Consider the following 22,548-nt stretch of genomic DNA (forward strand, 5'->3'; position numbering starts at 1 on the left):
GAACCATCTAAGCTTCGCTTCTCGCATTTTGTCCTTCATGGAGGTCATGCCCACCTTCGCTCGAATATCCTCATTCCTAACCTTATCCAACCTAGTGTGCCCGCACATCCATTCACAAAAAGAGCCCCTGAAATAATAAAGAACTTTCATATCATATTCTCTATTTTATTGACATGTCTCCAGATTTTATTTACTCTATATTAATTGGGTCATCTTCTCCCATGGTCCTAGTGTCAGGGATGGATCTAGACGTTATCTATAGATTTACGTGAATTCAGTAAAAAAAATTCAAATAGTACAATTATTATCCATGGACAAGGACCACAATCCCACAAAAATAGAATTTTGACATTTGCATTAAAATTGTTAGTAAATCAGATCTTTTGTGGAGTAAATCAGATTATACCAAGTAAATCAGATTATATGTTAGTAAAGTTTGTAACAACTTTTGACCATAGAGCCCAATTCCCCTCCTATATATAGAGATATGCTTTACCACTCATCCTCATTCTCAACACAACTTAACCTACCTGGCACCTGCAGTGGAGATGAAGAGGGCTACCAACAGCGAAGAGAACGTCAATGAGGATGACAATAATGATGATGATGAAGACGATGACATCCAATTCCTTATGAATCCTCTTCATGGATTCTTCAACATTGAATCAATGAGTCACCATATTTGTAAGTTCTTCCCTCTTTGTTTATGCTTTGGTTCTCATCATTGGTATGTTGATCGATGTGCCCTTTTCCTTTATAAAACTCACACAAACACATGGAGTCTAATGAATTATATTTATTGACTTGTTGTTTTCGTAGTGTGCATGTTTTGTGGTTTTGCTGCAACAATAAAAGACGGAATGTCTGATTCACCTGGGAAGGCTACATCAATTTCCTTGTCTTCCTTTCTTCCGATGGTAGCCTTGAGCTTTCACGTCTCTTGTTGCAAGCTTCGACCCACTGATCACGTTTTCCAATAGCAACCTTCACTTCTTGAATTGATCGCGAGGATAGAATGCTTGGAAAGACAAGAACAACTTTAATGGGGGAGATATCGGAAAAACAAAATAATAGATAGCTTATTAATTAAATATTATGAATGATTTAAACTTAGATAATCAGAATGAATTGATTTGTATAGGATGTACAAGAGAAGGCTTTTTTCTGGAAATTAGCTTCAGTATGTAAGGTGTAAAGTGGTAGTTTAATATGAATTTCCATTTATTGTCTTGATTGTTTTAAGAGATTTCTCACATTTGCATATTCAGTTTCCATTTGACACTTTACAATCTAAAGAGAGATTTATTGTAGACATTTTTTTTCCGCACCTCTTTTACTATAGAATTCCCACATTAATTTGCAGTTTTCGTTTCTCTGTTCTTATTTATTTTGAAGCCTTTTTAATGTTTAGGGTTATTGTTTAGTTAAGGAATTTAAAGACATGGAAGGAACAAGTGTACGCATCAAATGATGAAAAGATAACTTTGCTACTGAAATTGAAGTAAAATTACACAGATCTAAACTTCCCTTTTAGTTTATAAACTTATAATTTTACTCAAAATTACTTTTTTCTTTTACATTATCAATCCTTATATATATGGGATAAGATCATGGAGGAATTTCGATGAGTTCGAGGGGAAATCTGGGGCATCCAGGGGCGGACCCACGTTGTATCAAGTGGGTTCAATTGAATCCGCTTCGCCGAATTATTTTGTTAATTATATGTGTAAATTATATTCACAAAGTGATATGTAGATAAAATTAACTCACTTAGTCCAGCAAAGTAATAGCAGTTCAATGGTCAAGCAGGGTCAATTTATGGCACACGACATGAGTTCGAATTAGTACCATCTACTAATATGTATGTCAAAATTGTTAGGTTATTTTTCCTTTTGAGGTTTATTATTTGCCATTTGTCATATAAAAGTTGTTTTTAGTTGTTATAATTATTTATTATTTGTAAATAATACTTAGCTTTTAAAAGTTTTATTTTAGTGAAATCTGTGTATTTAGTTTCTAATATCTTAATTTTGCACTTTTATGTAAAGTTGCGTTTTTACTCTTCTTCTTTTTTTGCAATTAGTTCTTTTTAAATTTATTTACTGTTTTATTAAACTGTGTGTTTATTTCTTTATTGTTCAAGTAAATTGTCTGTTAATTTTAATTCTTACTTTATTTATATTTATAGTGTTTCAAAATTATTAGATTGTTATTGTATTAACTTATCTTTTGAGTAAAACATAAGAATTTAAAACTGAAGACTTTAAAAGAAAATTTATAGTCTTATAACGGATTAAAAGTTGACACACACACACACACACACACACACACACACACACATATATATATATATATATATATATATATATATATATATATATATATATATATATATATATATATATATAAATTCACTTTCTGTTACTCGGTAATTTCTATTATTGACTACTATCTCCCCTAATGTTATTATATTTATTGAACCCCCTTGGATAAAATCCTGGGTCTGCCACTGGGGGCATCCTTGCTCAGAAAGTTGCATTGTGTAATGGCAATTAGTTCTCCTTATGATCCGTGGTAGAGTCAGGAATAGGGAAGTGAAAATATAAAAAAGTAAACATACGAAGAAAATAATGGGAATCAATATTTAATATTTATATTTATGTATATAAAATAAAATTTTGATCTTAGCTAACAATGTAAGGGGGACTCCTTTAGCATAAAGTGGCTCTGCCCATGATTAAACAGGAATAGCATGGTCTGCCCGTTTTATCGTGAGATATGCTTGCAAAAATCTAGTTGTATTTTCTCCCCATTTTCAGTTTTCCGTCATATTCTTCAATATAAAGCCTGTGAACGAATAGCCTATTGCCATACATCGACAATAATATACTCCCTCGGGCACTTTTTATCTATCTTCAGAATCATTAAATGGCATCCCTCATGAGTAGTGGTGGCAAAATGGTTAAAAGAAAATAGTTAACCACCTATATTATCCACTAAAAAATGAGTTGAATAATGAACTTTTTAAAAACGGATCAAATATGGATAAGAACCATATTATCCATTTAGAAAATGGATAACTAATAGGTAACCAATGGATAACCAATGAGTTTAACTTTTACATTTGTAAAGCCTCAAATTGGGGGTTGCTCAAGTTTGGGAGATTAGGAATTATCCCAAAAGTGATCATATTCAAAAAGTCATGGATAATATGGTTACCCATATTATCCGTCGGTTAACCCATTTTTTATCCGTATTAAATATGGGCCGGGTCGGATAATTTATCCATTTTTTTCATTACACGTTTTCGACCCGAACCATATCCGACCCGACCCGCCTATTTGTCACTCCTAGTCATGAGAGATACCAAACTAATACATGTTTGGCCAAATTTTTTCAAGGCCAAAAGCACTTTCTTTTTCTAAAAAAGTATTTTTTAAAAAAATCTGAAGTGTTTGACAATTTTAGAAGGAAAAAAATGTTTTTGACTAGAAGCAAAAGCAGATTTGAAGAAGCATAAAAGGTAGCTTCTTCCTAGAAATACTTTTTTGAAAGAGTTAATACCCTAAACCCCCCTAAACTATTACATTTTTGTCAGTTTCCTACTTAAACTTTTCGACGCCCCTAAAATCCTCTGAACTATATTACTCTTCATATTAAAAAACCCTCGTTGCATTCTTAGTGGTATGTCTAGTCACGCTCCTAATCATCTAAAAACGTGTCATGTGACACTACACTTGGCTAGGGGTGTACATAGTCCTGATTGATTCGAATTTTTCATTTACCAAACCAAACCAATTATCTCGGATTTTTAAATCTATATACCAAACCAAACCAACAATAGTCGTGTTTTTCAATCTCGAATTTCTCGAATTTTTTTGTGGTTCGCTGTGAAGCATCTTACAATAACATCAGAGACAATAGAATATAACAAAAATAAGAATCCACATATGAAATAACAAGATCATCTATACTATTACAATAGCTATCTCAATCTAAATATGAAAATTCTAGGCTAATTCAATCTAAACATGATCTCCAGTTAACCTTGAGCTATAGATATCCTTGTTACAAATCACAAAATAAACTAAACACAAGATATCTTCACTAAGATCTTCCCAAAAGGTGTTCAAACTTAATAACATAATAGCAGCAACTCAAAAGACCAAAGAATTTAGTCTTTAGTTCTTGAAACTTCATGGATCTCACCAAATTTCCAAAATTCACCCTTAAATCTTCTGACAAATAAATTAAAGTTTTATAAAAGACTAACATATGTGAATATTGACAAGATATACATAAATACAGAGGAATAGTGCATAAAATACCCTCTCAAAATCAAGGCGAAAGTCCATAGCAGAATCATATGAACTAATAAGCAGAGGAATATCGCAGATCATTCATGAATGCATAATCCTTTATATTCAAATGGTGGGAGAAAGCTAGTACTGAAGATAGAATGAAGGGGTTTTAGCCTTTTAGGTGTAACTCTATATATATCAGCGGACTAATGCAAAATATATAGTTCTTCTCCACTAATATCCTTTGCATCAAGATTGAGCAGTGAACATCGAATAGTTGAAAAAGTGATATCAAACTGCTCGACGAACAAAAGATATATTAAGTCTACATCTACAGAAAATTTAAATTTCACAAAAAGATTTTCCGAAGCATACTGGTTTGAAAATACACTTTCATATATTATATCTGCCAAAGATAAAATCAGTATTCTGATATAAAGCATTAGATTTGAACCATATGCCAAAGATAAAATCAGTATCAAGAATGATTAAATAAGTTCTCATACCAATTCTCAAACAGATGGTGCATCATGAATAGAGTCGACTAATCATTTTCAAGTATTACCCCTTTCCAATCATCAATGCGCACCTTCAAATGCTTAATGGCAGCATCATTAGCAATTGCATTATCGAGGGTCACTGTAAACAAGTTCTCAATACACCAACCTAATAAGCATTCTTCAATTCCCTTAGCAATAGGTTCACCTTTGTGATCCGGTGTTTGAAAAAAGTTTAGAATTTTCTTTTATATATTACATTGTTCATCAATCCAATGTGCAGTGACAATCATATAAGTTAAATTTTATAGTGATGTCCATGTATCACTAGTAATACATACACGCTGGTTTTTGATAAGATTTTTGAGTTTTTCTTTTTCTTCTTGATAAATCTTTAAACAGAGTCTAGCAACAGTTACACGGGAAGGTAATTCAAAATTAGGCAAGGCTTTTGCCATTAATTTCTTGAATCCTACTCCCTTAACAACTCTAAACGGTTGCTCATCAATGATTACAAATTCGGCAATAGCTCTCCTAATATCCTCCACATTATACACCACCCTCTCAGTGGAACCCGAACCTCCTTCTAGCCACTCTTCTTTGATAGGGTTTAATGTTGATTGCCTCTTATCAACGATTCTAAAGGGGGACTTGTGACATGTCATATTTAAATATGTCCATAACGTAGTACTCCCATTCTTGCTCTCAGAAGCAAAGCCCTACATTTACCTCCTTTTAGCAGTAAACTTGAAGAAATGATTCCAAATCTCAGACGTCTCTCTGCCAGTATTTCCAGATTTAGAAGGTACTGGACGAGTTGTTTGTTTTTGCTTTTTAGGAGGAGTGCGTCGATGAGGAGCGTCTTGACCTTGTTGTTGAGCTACTGCTGGCATAGTCAGAGGGTATTTACAATCACCTCCACATCTGGTCCAAAAGTTGTAGTTTCCATCCGAAAAAAGGTATCATGTACATGAAAATAAAATTGTAATCTCAAAACAATATTTATGAGCTTTCTGATATAAAACTAAGTAAAACAGCACAACTAAGTGAAAGAGAGCCACTTTCAAAGCAAAATGTTATATTTCTAAAAATTTCTTTCATCCCCAGAACCAAAAAAAGTCGCAAAAATCCCTAAAAAATGAGTGAAAACTAGAGTGTGTAATTGGTTCTGAAGATAATAAGTTCAAAAAATTAATACTAAAAAATATTTAGAAGAAAAGATTATGATATAGGGTAAAACTTAGACATAGAACAAAACTTAGAGGAGAAAATGAGCAATAAATGAAATAAGTTTCAAGAACTTTTACCTGAAGAAAGAAGCTTCAACGACCTCAGATTTGGAATCTTCAATTTGGGGAAGATGAAGTTAGGGTTTTTGATATGGGTGGGAAGAAGTTAGGGGTCTTTGATTTAGGGGGAAAGTATTATGCTTTTGGCGGAAAAGTCGATGCCTTATGAGTTATGACCTCAGTCTTAGTGGTCTTTTTTCTTTTACATTTGTTAACTTTTGTTATTCCTTTTGGGCTTTATTTGGCTTGCTAGACGTATATGGAGTGAGCTAAAATTGTAAGCCCAAATATAATGTTAATAATAATAAATAATGATAAATTAAAAGAAATATATATAAATTGTATTATAGTAAATATTTATTTTGTATAAAATAAATTTAAAAACTACATACATAAATATCGGGTTGGTTTGGTCTCGGATTGACTTATTTTAGTTAATGCCAAACCAAACCTATTATAGTCGGATTTTTTTTTACATACCAAACCACTAGTCGGGTTTTGTTTCCGGTTTGACTCGGTTTGGTGCGGTTTATCGGTTTGCTTTGTACACCCCTACACATGGCTATTTAACTCGGTTTAAAAACCCCCTAAACTATAATTTTTTTGTTAGTTACTTTGTTAAACTATCTGGTATCCCCAATAACCCCCTGAACTATATTGTCCTATATATTAAAATTCCATATTAAATTCTTAGAGGTGCGTCTAACTATATTAACTTATGTTTTGTACTAGTTTTATTTTTTTTGTAGTTTATTCAGGATGTAGCACTTTCGGATGACTGATTAATTCTAAGAATGTAACGAGGGAGTTTAAATATGCAGGACAATATAGTTCAGGAGAATTTTGAGGACACTGAATAGTTTAAGTAGGGAACTCACAAAAACGTGATAATTTAAGGAGGTTTTAGGGTATTAACTCTTTTTGAAAAGTACTTTTGAGAAAAATACATATACAAGGACTTTTTAAAAGTTTGGGCATACACTAATTCCTGCTCTGAAGTGTTTTTCAATTTGATTAGCCAAACACAAATTATTTCTCGCCAAAAATACTTTTGAAAAAAAATACTTCTCAAAATAGGCTGATTTTATCTCTTCCTAAGATTAGTACAAAATTAGAGTGACAAATGAGATAAAAAAAAAGTAATAAAAAAAGAAGAAAAGGCTAATATTATGATCTTAAAGAGGTGGCACATCACGTCTTAGAAGAAAATTATATATTTGACTATAGGAAAAATAGCAGTTTTAAGTATTGAAATGTTTGCACGAGCGAGTTCTTGGCTCTTTTTCCTTAGTACATAACTGGGTTCATAATTGCGATGCATCCTTGACCAAGAATAAGGAGGAACTATTCTTGAAAGGGTATAGATTCCTTTTATTTAACTTCGCAATATATCAGTTTTCGCTAAACACGAGTGACTTCGGTATGGTGTCGTCGAACATATGTGGAGTACTATCATTTTTGGATCGTTATTTATTCTCATCATGTTGGGAAATCCAATTAAAGAGATGTTGTTTAACAGGATTATTGTTGTAACTCGACAAACTAAACTTAACAAATTCAAATCAATCAACTGCATAATGCAAAATGAATAAGGGTTAGTTATATGAAATTATGAACCATATAGAAGGTGTGTTGTCTAAGCTTATAAGTTGGTCAAATTAATTTATAAGCATCTTTTGGCTTATTTACGTTTTTGGTAAATATCCAAAGTGAAATTAGCCATAAGTCATAAGTTGGTTACCCTCAACTTATGATTTTTTTAACTTATAAGCACTTTTAGTTTGACCAAGGTTTTTACTAGTTTATCCTTAATAATACTTTAAAATTCACAAAATATTTTTTTCCAAAATAAATTTTCTAACTTTCTTTTCATTCCATATTCATTGTTCATCTTTTTCTTTACAAAGAAAATTTTTAATTTATAATCTTTTGTAAAGTTTTTAAGGATATTTTAGTCATTTTAATAAAAGAATAAATTATCAACAAACTGTCACGCCCCAAAAAGACTAGCGCAACCGGTCGGCACCCAATGCCTTCAACTTACACCGAGCTAACCACTTGAACATATCTACCCATTCATGATTATTCCAAGATTTGAAGATCATTTAAACATTTAAAATACCGCCTTGAATTATTTAATTAAATGTCTTTTTAAAGAAAATCTAAGTAGGCCTTTGGCCAAGATACATAGGTGCGGAATAAACAAGGGAGTTTTAAAAAAAGTATAAATATCATCCACATGACTAGACTTCCCCACAGTGTCACTGGAACCTCTATAGAATAACTGAACATAATAAAATCTCTAGACACAGATCCACTGACAAAATAAGTGGGGCTTACCAAGTAAAGCAGAGAATGGAGAAAACGCCTAGCATGTGCTGTCAACTCTAATGTCACAATATTTGAAACATCAAATAAGTTGCCCCACATGGGAGGCTGAGCACAATTTCATAAAAATCGTACCCCGTAAGTATCATTGACTCCTTCCGATAAGGTTGGAACGATACTTTAGGGATAAGTAAAATACATGAAATATAATAAGTATGACATTTCACAAAATCAATAATAAAAAGAAATATTTAATAAAATGTCACTCTTTCAATAGGTTGTAAACCTTTGACTAGACTGTAGATCATTCAATAGGCTATAATTCTTTCAACGGGTTGTAATCTTTCAATAGGATGTAAATCTTTTAATATGCTGTAATCTTCCAATAGGATGTAAATCTCTCAATAGAGTTCCAATAGTTATAACTATAACAATAATCGATATCTGTATGTTGACCATCCCCCGGTCAACTTGGGCATCTCACCCGAAGGATATTGACGATAGTAACCATCGCCTGGTCACGAGACCGCCTCTCCCATTGCTATGGGCTTTTGACGATAGTAACCATCGCCTGGTCACGAGGCCGTCTCACCCATAGCTATGGGATTTTGACGATAGTAACCATCGCCCGGTCACGAGGCCGTCTCACCCATTGCTATGGGATTTTGACGATAGTGCTAGCACATTAAAGTGTCTCATTGGACAATATATGTTAAACACTAAAATGTGTAGTCTATAGGCAATAATAACTACGGTCCTCCCAAATAATATTTTCTTTAAATTGTATAACCCATAGGTCCTATAAACATTTTCGATAATTGGCTCTCATGGTCCATAGCTCAATTCTATACTTTGTTAAAGTTTCTTTGACTTCGACAAAACGATTTTTTTTAAAAAAAACATCTCGATAAGCTGTAAAATCAGAAGATAATGAGTTTCAACATTTGCGATAACTATTTGATTTAGATCAAGTAGAAAAAATATTGTTAAAAGTGATATCATTCAATAAAAGTCAATAAAGGACCAACAATACAATTTATGCATATACGATACTATAAGATAGCATAAGATGTCTCATAATATTAAAGCATGAATGGTAAGCTTCGATCGCTCCAACGAACCCAAACCAACATTTAAAATAACTTTAGCGAATGTTAGAATTCATGAAATTCATCAAATAATTCTTAAGGGAAGGTACATCTTAACTTACCTCGTCTTTGCCTTCCAAATAAGTCCAACAAACTCAACATGCGCAAGTTTTATCAATCTATAATATTGATATCGGATTCCGTCAATTAGTATTAAAACAATTTCATCATAACTCATTTAGGGGTCGCAATAGGCTCAAGGCAATCCAATTCCCATGATTCTGATTACCGCCATAATAGAGTTCTTTTTATCACCCACACGAGGTATTTATAACCAATAAGCCAAATTACTCCCTAGCCCTAGGTACTATTCATCATCTCTTTCACAAGACCCACTTTTAGGGTTACTTGGTTACCATGTTTACATCATTAATTCCACTTTAAGACATACTCCACAATCATATTTGAGAACTTTAACTTAAATCGGAGTAGTAAAATTGCATCTCTTGTGTAACTCTAGAAATTCTCTCTTTAGAGTGCGTGATAAGATTTCTTGAGATTATCTATTGCGTTCCTTTGAGACTAGGAGCAGCTTATTCTTCAGCTTGTTCTTCACCGCAAAATGCTTACTCTCGTTGCCAAAAGAGATGGAGAGGCAACCAGTGTTGCTGCCTTTTCATCAGTCAAAGAAATGACCAAGACAATACCCGTATTATAATCAAGTAAGGCGATTAGCATGTCTATCCTAACCGTGAATCTATTTCCCGATGTCCGGGTTTAAGAACTTGCTCTATTCAATCCTATGTGTAATCTAGAATTTTCACTTTCGAGTTCAACTCCAGATTCGTAGATAGTATTCAATTGGTGATCGAGCAATCAAATAATTAAGCGCATGACTGAATAAATAAAGTAATATGATAAATCAAGAAATCAAAATCAAAATCAATATTCGAATAACAATAGTCATGAAAGAACCACAATCCTAGAATGTTTATTTTAGCTCTATATAGACATGGTAGCCAAACAACAAATCATACGGAGAAACATAAAAATTATTAAGTTTGGTGGAAGAAAAAATTAAACTAGGCCTCCACGGCGGCTTTGTGCTTTCCCTTCATCAAATGTTGTGATCACCAAATCCAAAACCAAAAAGAAGACAAAATAGCTTTAAAATCCGGACCCGCATATCACCACGCGAAACACGCGAAGTAGCCCGCGCTGGATCTCGGTCGCGAGGCCTAACACGAGGAATGAGTCTCGCGTTGCCTGGAACTTTGATTTGCTGCCAAACGTTTGCCTAACTTTTCCATTTCTTTTCTCTTCTTTTTCAATTGTTCATTTGCAACGACCCGATGTCATTTGAGCTTTAGTGTTTCGTTTGGTTGTTTGAGACTTTGAGTAGTTTCATATGATATATTATGACTTGCGTGTATAGCCGGTTTTAGTTTTCGAGTGGTTCGGAATTGATTTGGAAGATTGACTCTCGATTTGGAAGCTTTATGTTGGAAGAGTTGACCAAGGTTTGACTTTTGGGTCAACGGACTCGGAATCAAGTTTTTATGGTTGCGATAGATTCGTATGATGATTTTGGACTTGTACGTATGTTCGGATTCGATTTTGGAGGTTCCTAGAAGGTTTTCATACTATTTGTCGTAAGTTGGCATTTTGAAGAACTTGAGAGTTTAAAAGTTTGACCAAATGTTGACTTTGATGTTATTGGACACCAATTGGTGTTCCGAGACTTTGGATAGGTCTGTATAGTTGTATTAAACTTGTGTACAAAATTTAGAAGTAATTCGAAGTGTTTAAGTGTGATTCTGACACTCTTTTAAAAGAATGGAGATTTAACAACTTAAGACAAATTCTATTCGGTTTGAGCCTCAATTCTTTGTTGTGATGTTCTTGTGGGTGTTTTGAGGCTTAGGATAAGTTTGGATAGTGTATTTGTAATTTTTGGTATGATTGGATGGGGTCTCGAGGGGCTCGAGTGTGTTTTTGATCATTGGTTGAGAAATTAGTTAATTTAAGAATTTTGAGTTTGACCATGGTCAATATCGGGTCAAGATGACCTCTTTTCGGTGTTTTGAGTGCGCTAGAAGGTTCGTAATGTGTTTTTTGATTGAAATGCATATTTGGTTTGTGTCCGGGAGGTTCCGAATGAATTTTGGGTGCTAAAACGAAGAGTCTTTTGTTGCTGCTTTTCTGGTGTAAAATATTTACGACAATGTCATTTTTGTCCCTTAAATTTTCAGATTTCTTTAAAACTTCAAAACATCATATCTCTCTCATTGTAAGGCCAAATTGGGTAATTCAAAAGGCTATCTTGGGTGTAATCTTGCAAGGATTATGTTGGAATTATCAAATATAAGTTTTAGGTTCATCTAGTATGTAATTCAAGCTATAACAACTGCTGCATTGTTTTGCTTGTTCCGAAATTTAGTCATTTTTTCTCACAAGACTTTTGAGTTCGGATTTGGGCGATTTTGGAGGAAATTTTCACAATTTGGATTGGTAAAGTATTTTTGACTCGAATTTATTTATATTTCATTATTCTAACCTTGAATTTTGCGATTGTTTGATGAATCAAATTGAAGAAATTGAGAATTTTAGTAAAAACATTTCTAAAATATAAATTGATGATTTGAAGGCCGATTTGAGGTCGGAAATGGATGAAATTAGTATGGTTGAACTCGTATCCGAGTGGGTTATCAAAATTTGTCAGTTTTTCAGGTTCCGGGATGCGGCCTCGGGTTAATCTTTTCGTTGACTTTGAGTATTTGATTAAAGATTCGACCGTTATTATTTGGGTTTACTTTCTATCGCATTATTCGATGATTTTGAGTTGCTTTTGGCTAGTTTCGAGCTGTTCGGAGGTCGATTTATGCGGGATGATGCTTCTAGTGTATCGATTTGGCTTGTTCGAGGAAAGTGTCTTGTCAAACTTTGTTGGAAAATTTTTTTCTACTATTTGATATTGTTTCCTACATGCGGGAGTGATACATATACGAGGTAACGAGCATATATGCATGTGCCAGGGTTAATCATGCCTGAGGGTATATTATACGATTATTTGTGCCTTGTTGGAATGTGCGACCTTCTTGCTTCATGTTTTACTTGACTTCTAGATTAATATGAATATGAAGTTAAATACTAGAAATCATGATTTAGCTTATTATAACTTGACTAAAATTTGATGGACTTTTTGTGAAACTATTGATGTGCTCAATTCGGTCATCACTATAACTAATCACAAATATATCACTACGAACGTTATTCTTGATATATTTGGATTCCATACTTTATTTGAAAATATCTTTTGAGATTTGTTGAGATACTTGAACAATAAGATTCTTGAGGTTTATTGAGTTGTTATTGGCTTGAAAGTTGTGATTGATGTTCATTTGGAGTATTTGCTTAATCATCTTCTTGATGTTATTCATGCTTCCTACCTTGCTTGTTATTGATATATATATGCTTGGTGAGGAAGAGTGTAAAGCACAGAGGGTGATGCCGTGCCCTTCCATATACATTGTCATATGAGCAAGAGTATAAGGAAGAGAGTCAAGCACGAAGGGTGATGCCGTGCCATTGTATTTACATTATCATGTGAGGACGAGAGTAAAAGTACGAAGGGTGGTGTCGTGCTATTATTTTTATATTAGCATGTGTTCATGGCACGAAGGATGTTTCCGTGCAGGCGAGGACGGGAGACATGTATTATATTATGATATATTTTCCTTGTGTATACATTTATGCCTTTATCTTGAGTTGTTACTGTTGCACCTATGTTTTTTATGTGATTTGTCATTGTTGTTCTGTCTTTGTTCTCTACCTAAATTGTTGTTATATTATCCATGCCTTCTATATGTTTAGCTTATAAAGATCATGCTTTTCTTCTTGTTTGTTATATCTACATCTATGCCATTTCTTACTTGTTACCCTTTCGTATAAGACTTCTACAATGCTAATTATCCATGCATTCTATTTTGTTTAGCTTATAAAGATCATGCTTTACTTCTTGTTTGTTATATCTACATTTATGCCATTTCTTATTTGTTGCACTTTCGTATAAGCATACCATGTTAGCTAGTGAAATTTATGTTCTCCTATCTTAGTTGCTATCATTACTTCTATGCCTCTCACCTAGTCTATTATCTTTGTTCATATGCACTGCCTTGTTCGTTATTGCTACCTATGTACTTCCCACTTTGTCATTACTGTTGTCGGTATTTCTTTCACCTAGTTAATATTGTTATACATATGCTTGGTGAGGAAAAGATAAATGCACGAGAGGTGTTTCCGTGCCATTTGATTTGAAATACATTCATATATTTGGTGAGGATAAGATAAACGCACGAAAGGTGTTGCTGTATCATTTGATTTGATATCTTGAGTATATTTCTCACACTATGAAAGTTCTGGTTTACTGCCGTAGTTTGATGGTCATCGCTTTAAGGAAAAGATTTGTTGTGGTATTGATAATTATTGACTGTAATTTCTTCTTGTAATCATGTACCACTTCACATATTTGTTCTTGTAATCTTCTCTGTTATGTTCTAGTATTGTTTCTATTGCAAATTCAATTGCACAAGTTATATCAGTGAGTATTTTTTAACCTAAAAGCTTCGTCACTAATTCACCGAGGTTAGTCAAGATATTTATTGGGTACATGGGGTCGGTTGTACTCATACTCCACTTCTGCACCTTGTGTGCAGATCTTGGAGGAGATGCGGTGGATTATGGGAGCTGATATTGGAGATGTACCTGCTTTCCGGATTTAGCTTTCACTTGTCCTTGGGTTGTTTTAGAGTTGAATTCTGTTTATGTACATTTCAAATAGAAGTTGTATTTAGTTCATATCAGTTATTGCAAAAATCCAGTCGTAGTAGCTCATGACTTGTACTACCAGTCCTTGGGATATTGTATAGAATTCGATTATATCATTTGTTGTTCACTTTTATTTTATTAGAATTGTGTTGACTGTTATTGGTTTTACCTAGCGAGTTGGGTTAGGTGCCATCACGACTAGTTGAATTTTGGGTCGTGACAAGTTGGTATCAGAGCACTAGGTTCGTAGGTTCTACGAGTCATGAGCAAGTGTCTAGTAGAATCTTGCAGATTGGTATGATGATGTCTATACCTATCTTCGAGAGGCTATAGGGCTTCTAGGAAACTTCCCATCTTTCTTTCCACATCGTGCGTCTTTGTTTCAGCTTGGCGCCTATATATTTCTTCCTATTCACTCATATGTCATGTTGCACACTCGATATTAGCTATGCGCCGACGGTTTGTGATGATGTGGATGGACTATGAAGGGCTATGTACTCTTGATTATAGTTGCGGTATGTCATCTAGTCTTGGAGGGGGGGGGGTGCAGTAGTAGACCTTTCGGTGCTTGAATTGTGGGAATGCAACGGCTTCTCGAGATCTCAAGTCACCGAACGGGATGTTAATTCTTAAAATGACAAGTCGGGTCATTACACTAATCGTATTAAAAATATCAAACTCCTTCATTTCGTCAAACTCTTAAAATAATGTTGTCTCGTAACAATTTATGTGACAATATTTAAATTGAGAAATTATTTAAAAAAGAAATACTTTGAAACTTGTGGTATTTAAAACAAAGGCCGAATAAGGTTATTTAGACCCCTACTTGTTTAGTTTTGACATTCCATCCCTTTTACTCCACAACATTTTATCTAGGCACCTTTACTCGTTCAAGTGTTGGACAGTTGACCTAGCACATATGGCAGCTTAACGGCTAGAGCTAGATAAAATGAGTGTATTTCACGTGTATAACGAGTTTGAATGTGGACAATATTTAGCTTTATCGAAGAATTTAAGAAAATAATTTCATTAAGGGTAATTAATTTGTTTTATTCTGCATTTATAGTTGTTATCCATTTACACTCCAAATTGGCAGAATAGATGACTTTTATTCAGTTTATACCTAAACTTTGTGTTGGCCTAATTTCCCTTTGAACTTGGCAGTATGATAATCTTTATTCATGTTTGTTCTTTAATTGATAGTGTTTTATACTTATTGTGTGTTTTATACCTTATAGGAGTGATTCCGAGCTATATAGAGATTGTGGAGCTAATTTGAACTATTTGGAGTTTTGAAGTCTGAGTAAAAACCCAAGGGATTAAGCCAGGATCGTGTTCGGGGGTCGAGGACCAAGTCTGGACATCAAAGATCGAAGTTTGAACCGCACTCTGAGAATTTCCCACTGTCGCGGCGCGTGGGGTGCCGTGCTTGTACAAATTCCTATTGTCTGTCAGAACTTAGTTCTCTGGATTTTTCCCCTAATGCCCCGCATGGCGCGTTGCCCTATGTGGCGCGCCTGTGCAATGTTTACAGAGTAAATGTCCTACTTCAGCTAGGAGAAGGTAGTTTCGTCTTGGCCCGACCCTACTTGGTATAAATACATGAAAAAATATTATTTTCTAGACTTTTGACACATCTTCGACCTAAGGAGGCTAAGGAGGAGTTGGAAGAATACGAGCACAAGGATTTTATCATTCTTTCCCCACTCAAGACCCGAGTTTGGATTGAATTTATGTTTTCCTATACTTTAACTTTATTTGTGATGAATTGCTCCATGTCTATGGAGTAGTTCTCTTTAGGGTTTGATGGATTTGGTATACTGATGATTGTTTGTGGATTATAACTCTAGTTTTATGCATTGAAGCATTTTTGGATGATTTAATCATTGCATATATATTCACTTGTTCATGCAATCGAGAGAGGCATAACTTGTGATATCTTTGCATTATATTGTTGGTTGAGTTCATTAATTCTTCTTAGTAATCAAAAGACGCTAGTTGAATCATTGATTAAACCTAATTAGGAGAATAATTGAGAGAGGTGCTCCTAAAGACCAATCCACTACGCATTCCTACATATCTTCACGCGCTTAAATTGGTTCATCTTGAGAGGTTAAGACTTAATCGAGATAGGAGTTTTGCCTAATGTTTGAACAAATAATTGAGTGAATTCGAGAGACTCACTTGAACATTAGAAGTGAATTATCTAGAGTTAGATCCCAAACAATTATCTTGCACCTATCCCATCAAAACCCTATCTTCTCCCATTGATAACCTTCTTTTCTTGATCTTTGGTGCGATTGTCATTAGTCAATAGCTTTATATTCCTAGTTAATTATAGTTAGAAATCATATAAATCTCAATTGTTGATCATCTTGGATAGCAACCAAGCTAGAAACTACGAGAATACTGATTAAATCCAATCCATGTGGATACGATATTATGCTATACTATATTTGATTAGTGAGCATAATTTAAGTGTGTGTTTCGAGCTCATCATCTTCTTCGAGCCGATGCCATGGATTGGCAATCAATAGTGTTTGAAGTAGTTTGTAGTGCTAATTCAGGAATATTTTTTTCTTTTTATTTAATTTTTTTCCCTTTTACGGTTGGTGTTCTTTGATTGTGCGCAGGTTACAGGTTAAGATTGGTGCATGACTAAAACTTCTGCGAAGGAAGTGCTACCATACGAGCCCGAGACAGAAAAACAATTGCGACAGCTGAGGAAGGAAAGAGATCTCACCAAAACATCAGAAAAGGTTGGTCAATCCTCAACCAAAGAAACTATGGCTGGAAACGGTGATGATAATGTAGATTTGGATGCGAGGGAGGCAGCACAACAATGAGAAAAAGTTGCACGGGATGCTGAGGAAGCAGCTATTAGAGATGCACAGATCATCTATGAAGAAGAAAGGGGTCGGAGAATTGCTCAGAATCAACCCTTGGCTGCAGACCAGTTATGAAATATAGCTCCTATGTCTGGGAGACCACTAGGTGATTATGCTAGACCGGTCTACAATCAAGGCTTATCAAGTGTTAGACCACCTCTAATTGCAGCTAACAATTTCGAGTTGAAGCATGGGTTGCTTCAAACCATTCAGAATTGTTGTGTCTTCATAGGGAAGCCAAACGAAGATCCAAATACACATCTAATGGACTTCGAGGAGATTATAAACATTTTTCAATACAATGTTATATCACGAGATGCAGTGTACTCAAGGGCACTCCCCTTCACACTCAAAGATGATGTAAAATAGTGGCTTCGAAGTTTACCCACGGGATCGATTAGAACATCGGAGGATATGACCAGAAAATTTCTTGATAAATATTTCTCATCAGATAAGACGGGCAAGTTTAGAAGAGAAATCCATAACTTTTGCCAGAAAGAGACTGAAACTGTTTTTGAAGAATGGGAGAGGTTTAAGGAGATTATTCGGAAGTGTCAACATAGCGGAATTAAACTCTGGATGCAACTCCAGGACTTTTGGGATGGATTGACAACGGCCTCACGTAGAACATTGAGCAATGCAGCTGGAGGCCCGTTGATGAAGAAGACTCCAGAAGAGATAGTCATAATTCTTGATGAGTAGTCTGAAGATGCAAATCAATGGCCCCCTGAGAGTGCTGAAAGAAGAAGATCAACCGGTGTTCACCAAGGCGATCCTAACACATCTGTGCAGGTACAACTTGATGTTATGACCAAAGAAATAAGAAAGCTGACCTTAGCCTTGATACAAAATGAGCCTCACCCAGTTTGTGTTATATGTGGAAGAGGACACCCTACTCATGAGTGTCAAGCCTCAACTGAGGAAGTGAATTTGTGGGAAACTACAATTTTAATGGAATGGGTCAGAGGCACCCTTGTTTATCATGGAGTTCTCCTGGGGGGTAATGTGAATGCTTGGCAACAAAATACATCTAGACCCCAGGGACATGGAGCTCCAGCATACCAAAATCAGTAGAGGCAGTAATTTTAGCCTCAACAGCACATTCATCCTGGTCTAGAGGATCTGATGAAAGCTTTCATTATCAAGACAGATGAGAGGCTGGACACCCATGGAGAAGCTATCAAAGAATTGGGAACATATTTTCGAAACTTGGAGAGACAAGTGAGACAGATTGCAACAGTATTATCTGAGAGGGCTCCAGGGACTCTCCATGCTGATACTAAGAGAAATCCTAAAAAAATAGTGAATGATGTAACCTTGAGAAGTGGGCAAGTGATGAAAGATCCTACCCCGATCCAAAAAGATGTGATACTTGAAAAAGAAAGTGGGGAGCACCTGAATAATTATGTTGATAAAAAGAAGAAGGGCCAGATAAAAGCTGAGAAAACTAAGAAGGAGGAAACTTCGAGAAGGGAGGAACATGATGAGAGCGAGCATATGCTTGCTTTACCTTTCCCCCAAAAGCTATATATAGAAAAGCTGGACAAGTAGTTTGGGAGATTTCTGGATGTGCTGAAACAGGTTTATATAAACTTACCATTCATAGAAGTGCTCTAAAAAATACCTGCTTATGCCAAATTCTTGAATAAAATCCTGACAAAGAAGAGAAAGATAGAAGAGATTTCAGTGGTCAAGCTCACAAAGCATTGTAGTGCGATATTGCAAAATAAACTCCCACAAAAGTGTGGAGATCCAGGGAGTTTTACTATACCTTGATCTTTAGGAGCTATTAATTTTGATAAGTCTTTATGTGATTATGGTGCCTCAATTAATTTAATGCCTCTATCTATTTACAGGAAAGTGCAGAAGGAGATTGGAGAGATGAGGTCTGCACCCATATCTTTGCAGCTGGCAAACCAGACGACTATAATACCCGAGGAAATAGTGAAAGATGTGTTAGTTCGGGTAGATAAGTTCGTATTTCCTGTGGATTTTATAGTGATGAATATGGAGGAAACTAAGGAGGTCCCCCTCATCCTAGGAAGACCATTCTTAGCGACGGCTAGAGCTATATTAGATATACACGAGAGAAAACTCATGCTTAGAGTGGGTAAGGAGACTGTGACTTTTGAGATGAATGTAGAAAAGGGGGCACAAAAGGAAAAACCAACTGCAATTGTTGAGCAGAAAGTGAAGGGTTCGAATGAGAAGGGCGCGGAGAGCGAGAAAGATAAATATGGGGTATACCCCTAAAAAGGCTGAGAAGAAGATGTCTGCATGGATGTGTGCATTAATTCGAAGGTGAGGAATAGACCCCGACTTCGACTCAGACCCCGACTAGATGTTCAGGGAAGTTTCTTTTGCCTTATGCTTTTTAGTTGTGTGTCATGGGGACATGCCACAACTTAAAGTATAGGGTGGGGGATATGTTGTATGTATGTATGTATATTAGTTTTCTTATTGTTAGTTGTAGTAGTGAGAGATAGAAAAAAGAAGCATCATAAAACATAAAAAAATTAAAATTTTTTATTTTTCCCGACGATGGATATCATCGACAGGTTTCTTGAGGGATTAAAGTCGGAAAAAAAAGATAAAAAGATTTTAATTTTTGTAGGTAGTGTAATAATTCCCTCTTGGTTTTTCTTTGTGTCGCGGTTCTTTTTCAAGGGTTTTGTTTGAATCGGGTATAGTTAGTTTTTGTTTTGTAGAGTAGTATGAAACCTTGTGCTATGATTTGAATTGAAAGCAATATCTTTTGATCTTATTATGCCTTGAGAATAGTAAGTGCTTTAGTTGTGACGCTTAGGCTCAGTTTTAGACTCTTGTATAAGTACCTTAAATTGTATGATCTTAACTTTGCTTAACTGCTTTGACTAGAGTGTCTTGATAGTCCAATACTGAGTGAGTTATGTGCCAGGTGTGTGTGAGATCTTGTGTATTCTGTGCATTATATTTGATGTCTAGAACTTGCCTTGTGTGTTTGCAAAGTGAAATAGTAGTTTTATTCAGTCTTGGAAGTGATTTAGGTATTTCTTTGTTGAGCGAGTTATAAGCTTTTACCCACCTAATTGTTATGTATTGTAGTTAACCCCTTTGGGCATGTAATCCTATTTCTTTGGCAACCACAGTACAAGCCTTACCCATTTGATTGAATTGACCATCTATTTGAACTTTTACCTCTCGTGGGTACTTGAATTTGTTATGAACTTTGTAAAAGGTAAAGTGTAGGTTGGTTGGTTTGGCTTTAGAGTGGAATTATTGAAATAAGGAAGAAGGTGCACTGTTTTGAAAAAGTAAGAGCTACTTGAATTGAAAAAGAAAAAAACTAAGTGTATGATTGTGAAAAATGTTCCTTGATAGTGGTAACTTGATGTAATTGTGCTTAAACAAGTAGGGAGTTAATGTATATTGATGTGAAGGTGGAGTTTTGGTTTGACATAAGTGTGGAGTTTTAATGGCTAATTACATGTATTAAAGTGCTTAGGGAGGTGTAGTCACTCTTATATCCAAATATATCATACCCATGCCGCAGCCTACATTACAACCAATTAAAGTCCTATTTGATCCTTGACTGAATGAGCTTAATTAGCAGAGTAGTACACTACGGGCAAGCCTATGGTACGTCTTTTGTGGCATATGAATGTTACTTCTGAGAGTGAGTGAATTCTTTCTATCTTGAGTTCCTAATTGTTCTTAAATTTCATTGTGTGTGGAACTACTCTCTATTGTTGTGTGAGGGCACTTAATTCATGAAGGAAAGGTAATGTCGTTGACCTCTGTGCTAGAGTAAGTGAGCAGGTTATAAATAATGTGTGGTGCTTTTGAGTCACATTTTGAGTCTAGGATGTTACGGTATTGTGCTTATGCTGTTTTAAATATTATTGGTGTGACGAGTTATGAGAGTGGTTGATAAAGGTCGTATCTATATGAAAGTGTAGTTTGATTGCTCGAGGACGAGCAATGGTTTAAGTGTGGGGTGTTGATGGTAGGCTATAATCTCGTATTTTAGTCACTTATTGCACTCTAATTTACTGCACTTTATTCATGTTTGAGCGTTAATTGATAGTGTTTTGCATTTATTGTGTGTTTTATGCCTTGTAGGAGTGATTCCGAGCTATGTAGATATTGTGGAGCTAATTTGAGCTATTTGAAGCTTTGAAGTCTGAGTAAAAGCCCAAGGGATTAAACCGGGATCATGTTCGAGGGTCGAGGACCAAGTCTGGACATTAAAAATCGAAGTTTGAACCACACTTTGAGAATTTCCCAATGCCACAATGCGTGAGGCGCCGCGTGGGGTGCCACGCTTGTACAAATTCCTAGTGTATGTTAGAACTTGGCTCTTTGGATTTCCCCACTAATGCCCCACATGGCGCGTCGCCCCATGCGGCGCTTGTGCAATTTTTACAGAGTAAATGTCCTATTTCGGCTAGGAGAAGGTGGTTTCGTCTAGGCCCGACCCTACTTGGTATAAATAGATGAAAAAAATATTATTTTCTAGACTTTTGACGCATATTCGACCTAAGGAGGATAAGGAGGAGTTGGAAGAACATGAGTACAAGGATTTCATCACTCCTTTCTCACTCAAGACCCGAGTTTGGATTGAATTTATATTTTCGTATACTTTAACTTTATTTGTGATGAATTGCTCCATGTCTATGGAGTAGTTATCTTTAGGGTTTGATGGATTTGGTGTATTGATGATTGTTTGTGAATTATAACTCTAGTTTTTATGTATTGAAGCGTTTTTGGATGATTTAATCGTTGCATCTATATTCACTTGTTCATGCAATCGAGAGAGGCATAACTTGTGATATCTTTGCATTATATTGTTGGTTTAGTTCATTAATTCTTCTTAGTAATCGAAAGAGGCTAGTTGAATCATTGATTAAACCTAGTTAGGAGGATAATCGAGAGAGGTGCTCCTAAAGACCAATCCACTACGCATTCTTGCATATCTTCACGTGCTTAAATTGGTTCATCTTGAGAGGTTAAGACTTAATCGAGAGAGGAGTTTTGCCTAATGTTTGAACTAATAATTGAGTGAATTCGAGAGACTCACTTGAACATTATAAGTGAATTATCTAGAGTTAGATCCCAAACAATTATCTTGCACCTATCCCATCAAAACCCTATATTCTCCCATTGATAACCTTCTTTACTTGATCCTTGGTGCAATTGTCATTAGTCAATTGCTTTAGATTCCTAGTTAATTTTAGTTAGATATCTTATAAATCTCAATTATTGATCATCTTGGATAGCAACGAAGCTAGAAACTACGAGAATACTGTTTAAATCCAATTCCGGTGTATACGATATTATATTATACTATA

At 35.1% G+C, this 22,548-nt stretch overlaps 2 long non-coding RNA genes and 1 other non-coding gene across 4 annotated transcripts; 1 reads left to right on the top strand and 2 right to left on the bottom strand.

Moving 5' to 3' along the window:
• Positions 1-424: 424 nt before the first annotated feature.
• LOC142167424 (uncharacterized) lies at positions 425-1,281 on the top strand. Its single transcript, XR_012697554.1, has 2 exons — positions 425-684; positions 820-1,281. It is a non-coding gene; the product is annotated as an uncharacterized LOC142167424 (long non-coding RNA).
• A 2,942-nt stretch (positions 1,282-4,223) lies between these two features.
• LOC142166880 (uncharacterized) lies at positions 4,224-6,300 on the bottom strand. Of its 2 annotated transcripts, XR_012697301.1 has the most exons (3): positions 6,106-6,274; positions 4,808-5,722; positions 4,224-4,238 (listed from the first exon to the last, which is right to left on the bottom strand). It is a non-coding gene; the product is annotated as an uncharacterized LOC142166880 (long non-coding RNA). The 2 variants fall into 2 exon arrangements; XR_012697300.1 differs by lacking the exon at positions 4,224-4,238 and having other exon boundaries at positions 5,147-5,722; positions 6,106-6,300.
• An 11,380-nt stretch (positions 6,301-17,680) lies between these two features.
• Positions 17,681-17,787, bottom strand: LOC142167690 (small nucleolar RNA R71). Its single transcript, XR_012697778.1, has one exon. It is a non-coding gene; the product is annotated as a small nucleolar RNA R71 (small nucleolar RNA).
• Between the last annotated feature and the right edge of the window lie 4,761 nt (positions 17,788-22,548).

Source organism: Nicotiana tabacum, chromosome 12, assembly GCF_000715075.1.
Source record: "Nicotiana tabacum cultivar K326 chromosome 12, ASM71507v2, whole genome shotgun sequence".
NCBI lineage: Eukaryota > Viridiplantae > Streptophyta > Magnoliopsida > Solanales > Solanaceae > Nicotiana > Nicotiana tabacum.